Below are 5,871 nucleotides of genomic sequence, written 5' to 3' on the forward strand. Positions count from 1 at the left end.
AATGATGAGGACGGGGACGAAATAGGAAATAGGAAAGAACGGAGAACTGAGGAGGGAAAAGGAAAAAGGTGGGAGGGGAAGGCAAATTTATAAATTTCCTTAATGAGACTGGGAGGGACAACGAGGAGATAGGAAGTGGTAGAGAAATGGGAAAAAAGTGGAAAGGCACATGAAAGTGAGAGGTAGTTGATGGGAGAGAGGGAAAGATGAGTGGTGAGGAGAGAGGATCTGGAAAAGAGAAGGAGAAACAGAAAGGACGGATAAATAAAGATGGGAAGCAAACAGATAATAAAGGAGGGAGGCAACAGGGAAAGAGGTGAGGATCTGGAAAAGAGAAGGAGAAACAGAGAAGAAGCATAAATAAAGATGGGAAGCAAACAGACAATAAGGGAGGGAGGTAACAGGGAAAGAGGTGAGGATCTGGAATAGTGAAAGAGAAAGAGAAGAAGGATAAAGATGAGAAGCAGACAATAAGGGAGGGAGGTAACAGGGAAAGAGGTGGGGAAACAAAGAGTCGATTCATAAATAACTGGAGAAACAAACATATAGATAATGAAACCCAAGAACAGTAACTAGGACACGTGAATAAAGAGACATAGACTTAGCTGGTCAAGCATCATTGTCATCATCGTCATCATCATCCATAATCATTGTCTTTACTCTTATTAACACTATCTCTATCAGCCCTCACACCACCAGACCATATCACAACAGACCTCACTCTCATATTCATTACCTGCACCAGGCCTCACCCCTACCAACCTTGCCCTCCCCCTCCCCCACCAGTCCTCACTCACACCACTATTATCTGCACCAAGCCTCAGGCACATCAAGCCTGCCCTCCGCCAGTGGTCATCATTGTCAGGTGTGGTGTGGGTGATGACCAAACATAACAGTTCACTCGGTCACAGTCAGGTGGCCGCTGAACCTGTGTTGTGAGCTGACATCACCTCATCAGACTGCTTATTTAACCTTGTATCATTCCAGCCTGCGTCACTGTATCATTCTTACGTACAGTATAGAACACTGTCATCTTTTCAACCGCCAGTATAACCATAAGCACCTATAGATTGACTGAATCTCTCTCTCTCTCTCTCTCTCTCTCTCTTTATTGCTTATTTGTTTATTATTTCAGATAATGTTATTAACAAGTTTTGATTTCATTATATACATTTTAGTGCTCGATGCTTGGGTATATGAAGACGTCTCTGACTTCTAAGGGATTTTCTCCTGTCTCACCTGTGTATGCACTGAAGCCGTACGAGCGAGCGAGCACTTGTGTGTGTGTGTGTGTGTGTGTGTGTGTGTGTGTGTGTCTTTACAGGAATTAGTCAAGATCGTACTGTCACGTGTCATAAACAATATTAATAGTACATATCCTTAAATTTGTGCTAATTGTTTTGGCCAACACTATTTCATTCGGTAGTGCATTCCATTGATCAATTGCTCTGTTTGGGAAACTGAATTTCCTTACGTCTTTATCACCTCTCTTCTTATGCAGTTTTTTGCAGTGTCCTCTTGCTGATGCTTCTCCATATGTTAAGTAATCATTCATGTCTATTTTCTCCATTCCTGATATGCACTTATATAGCATTATCATGTCACCTCTTTTCCTTCTCTCCTGTAGTGTTGGTAGATTCAGTTTATTTAGTCTTTCTTCGTAGCTTAGGTCCCTTAAGTTTGGTATCCATCTTGTAGCGGCCGGTTCTTGAACTTTTTTCAATCTTGTCTATATGCTTTTTGAGATGAGGACTCCAGACTACTGATGCATATTCCAGGGTTGGTCTAATGAATGATGTTATTATCCTTCTTAGCATGTCTTCATTTATGTATGTGAATGCTATTCTCATTTTTGCAAGCAGTGTATACATGTTCCGTACCTTCTCGCTGATGTGGTCAGCCGGAGATAGTCTGTTATTGATAATCACACCTAGGTCTTTCTCTCTTTCTGATGTGTATAGGGTTTTATTTCCTAACTTATAATCCCAATCAGGTCGTTTTCCACTTTTACCAAACTTGATTACATGACACTTGTCCACATTGAATTCCATTTGCCATGTACTACTCCATTCATGAAGTTTATTTAATTCTTCTTGTAGCTCTTTACAAGAGTCGGTGTTAGTAATTCCCCTTTGTATTTTTGCATCATCTGCAAACATATTCAGATAGCTCTCATTTCCAGTGTTACTGTTTATATCATTTATGTACACTAAAAACATGATTGGTGCCAGCACCGAACCCTGTGGTACTCCACTAGTCACTTCTTTCCATGATGAGTAGTTTCCTCTTAGTACTGTCCTCATTTCTCTTTTTATGAGAAAGTCTTGCATCCAACAAAACAGTTTGCCTCGAATTCCTCCTTGATGGTACAGTTTCCATAAAAGTCTTTGGTGTGGTACTGTGTCAAAAGCTTTCTTGAAATCTAAATAGATACTGTCCACCCATCCTTCCCTTTCCTGTATTGTGTTTGTTACTCTGTCATAGTAGCTCAACAGATTAGTAACACATGATTTTCCTATTCTGAAACCAAACTGTCTTTCTGTTATCATACTGTGTTCTTCTAGATGATTTACCCAAGCTTTTCTTATAAGTTTTTCTAATACCTTGCTTACAACACTGGTCAGTGATACTGGTCGGTAGTTGAGAGGATTTTGTCTATTTCCTTTCTTGAATAAGGGGACTATATTTGCTTTTTTCCAAATATCAGGTAGTTTCCCTTGGCACAAGGATTTCTTGAAAATTAAAAATAATGGTTCACTTAACTCCTTTGCACATTCTCGTAATACCCAACATGAAATTTCATCAGCACCACTTGCTTTTCCTCTGTCTAATCTACTTAACTCCTCCTGTATTATTGTGGGGCAAAAGATGTGCTGGGGAGCGGCTCCACCTCGCCTACCCACTGCCCACGTACACCACGTGCTCGAACTGCCTCCCTCACACCACTATCCCTTTCAGCGCTCACTCCCGCCACACCACTTTCCCTTTCACTGCTCACTCCTGCCACACCACTTTCCCTTTCACCCCTCACTCCTGCCACACCACTTGTGCCTTCCCTAGACAATACAGAAGGACCATACCTAATCTGCCTTCTTGCCACACCTTTGGCTCCTCACGGTGAAATTTTCTAACTCCCCAACCACGAGGTTACATCACTTCCTACGCCGCCGTCCTTGTACTCATCCTCGTCCTCATCCTCATCTGACTTTCTATCTAGCGGCCGGAGAGAGATCCATGCATGCGTATGGGGTCCAGGGTAGCCTTCCCTCGCCTTATGGTACATAACATACCGCACTTTCCTTGGCGAAAGGACCTCCTCATCACTGCTGCTTGTTTCCTCCTCAGGCTGCACATAATCCCTATCCTCCACATCGTCATCCAGTGGAGAATCACTATCACCCCCGAAGGCATCCTAGGTGGATTGAATTTTGTCCTCAGAGAGACCTTTACGCGCCAAGTCTGACCTGGGTCACTGCTAACAGGTGAGTGGCCGAGACAAAGGCGCGCGTGGGTCACATGGGGTCTGGGAGCGGGCCTGCCTGAGTCTGCGTACCGAAAATCACATGCAAAATTTGAAAATTGTGCAAATTATGGACTTTGCAATTGAGGCGCGTTTATATACGTCAACGGGAGTGACAGTGATAAGACGTGTGGACATATATATACGTCAACGGGACGCGGCGGGTTAAATTCCATCATTCCTCATATTATTTCACTCGCACAGTCCCTGTCTCTGTCTCTGTCTGTCTCTGTCTCTGTCTCTATCTGTCTGTCTGTTTGTGTGTCTGTCTGTCTGTCTGTCTCTGTGTCTGTCTGTCTGTCTGTCTGTCTCTCTCTCTCTCTCTCTCTCTCTCTCTCTCTCTTTCAAGCCTCCGTTGCATTTTACACATTATCTTTTATATTACTTTCCATTGTCTCACATTTTCTTACAGTAATGCTCTACGTTTTTTTATTTCACACTTATCAGAATTTCTCAGGTTCTCTCTTTTCACACACTTCCTCCTCAGTCACAAATCCTCTCACATTTTGCCCAACTCACGCATCCTCTTTTTCTTACATTTTCTCGCCACTCATAGATCTACCTCGCATTAGCCCGTATTCTCGTCAGTTAACAAAGCTCTCAAACACCACTTCCTAAGGCCTAAGCAATATATTTTTCACATTACACCTTCCTGACCTCTTTTGTGTTTCTTGAATAATTCTAATATCATCATACTCTGCATAAATAACGCACATTATGATATCATCTACCTGTATCAAAAAATAAATCGATAAAGAAGAAGTGTTAGGGAGCCTCCTTAACCGCCAAGGATACGAGTTATTTTCGCCCTCTCACGTTGGCTCTGACACACACTCTCCTCCCAGAGGCGTTAAGAGAAGGACGTTTCGTAACCCCGGAATTTCCATAATGCTCTGGCTTGATGCAGAAACAGACCTGCCCATTGTATTACCATTATTTATGCTTTTTGGATGTTACTTAACGTCTTTCACTGAGGTTTTTGCTTACGTATGTTAAACTGTTGTTTTCATGAATAGATTACATGTACAAAGCTCACTAGAGCAGGGATTAAGGATTGTTTTACAATATTTTGCAAAGTTTATGGAAGAATTTCAGGCATCATGGCTTCCAAACTTCGTCGGAAGTTTTCCCCTGAAACCTTGTTACTTCAGAATATAAATACTCATTGTACCATTTGTTTACAGGCTTAGCCAATCTACTGGTGAGTTTTGAAAACTAGAATAGGACAGAGAGAGAGAGAGAGGGAGAGAGAGACAGAGAGAGACAGACAGACAGACAGAGATGGAGGGGGGTGGGGGATTAGTGACAGTTATGGAGAGTTAACAATTATTTTTCTATGCCTTATCAGAGACGTGACAGAGGCACCTATTGAGTCACACAGTTCAAGTACAGGTGAATGGATGGAAATTTTTGTGTACTTTTGACTTGCCAGTCAGTGCCTCCTTGATGTGCTGGCTCCTGGTGGGTGGTATGCTTGAGTATTGGTACTTATTATTATTTTTATTATTATTATTATTATTATTGTTATTATTATTATCATTATTATTATTATTATTATTAGTAGTAGTAGTAGTAGTAGTGGTAGTAGTAGTAGTAGTAGTAGTAGTAGTAATAACTCCACAGAATGTGGAGTTCTTATTGATATTGTAGATATCAGAGTTTTCTTTTTTTGGGGGGAAGGGGGGGAAGATCGAGATGGCTGGCATTCCAAGACCGTTCGAGATAGAGACTTGAAATTTTCAGGAGTGATGTATCTTGGTTGCATTTTTTTTTTTTTTTTCACAATTTTTTATCCGTATCATTAGCACCACACTAGCGCCCTCAGTGTTATTGTTTATGTTTTGCTCTCCTCTGCATCAAAAATTTACTGAATCGATTGCTTTGTAAATGTTCCAGTATGTAGTCGTCAACATTTACTAGTGCTTCTGGGTATTGATAATGAGATCCAACAAATACTTTTTTAGATACTGAGGAAATTCAAATGGCCGCTCCATGCCTGAAAGTGCTAAATCTGAAAGTCTTTGGCCGATTATGACCAAATTCGGTAGAAATGTAGTGGATCATGAGTGAACATGATCTGCTTAGTATGAATGGCCTTGACCTTGATCTCAAGGTAACAGGTCAAAATCTGTTAAGAATTTTGAGTCATACCAAAAGTCCCTTAATATTAGGTTTACAATGGCAACAAAAGTATTCTCATCTGAAATGTGGACCTAGTTATTATTATTATTATTATTATTATTATCATTATCATTATTATTATTATTATTATTATTATTATTATTATTATTATTATTATTTTTGTTGTTGTTGTTGCAGTTGTTGTTGCTGTTTTACTTTCACAATATTAT

Source organism: Coenobita brevimanus, chromosome 17, assembly GCF_032717465.1.
Source record: "Coenobita brevimanus isolate Jiangsu-jjx chromosome 17, ASM3271746v2, whole genome shotgun sequence".
Lineage (NCBI taxonomy): Eukaryota > Metazoa > Arthropoda > Malacostraca > Decapoda > Coenobitidae > Coenobita > Coenobita brevimanus.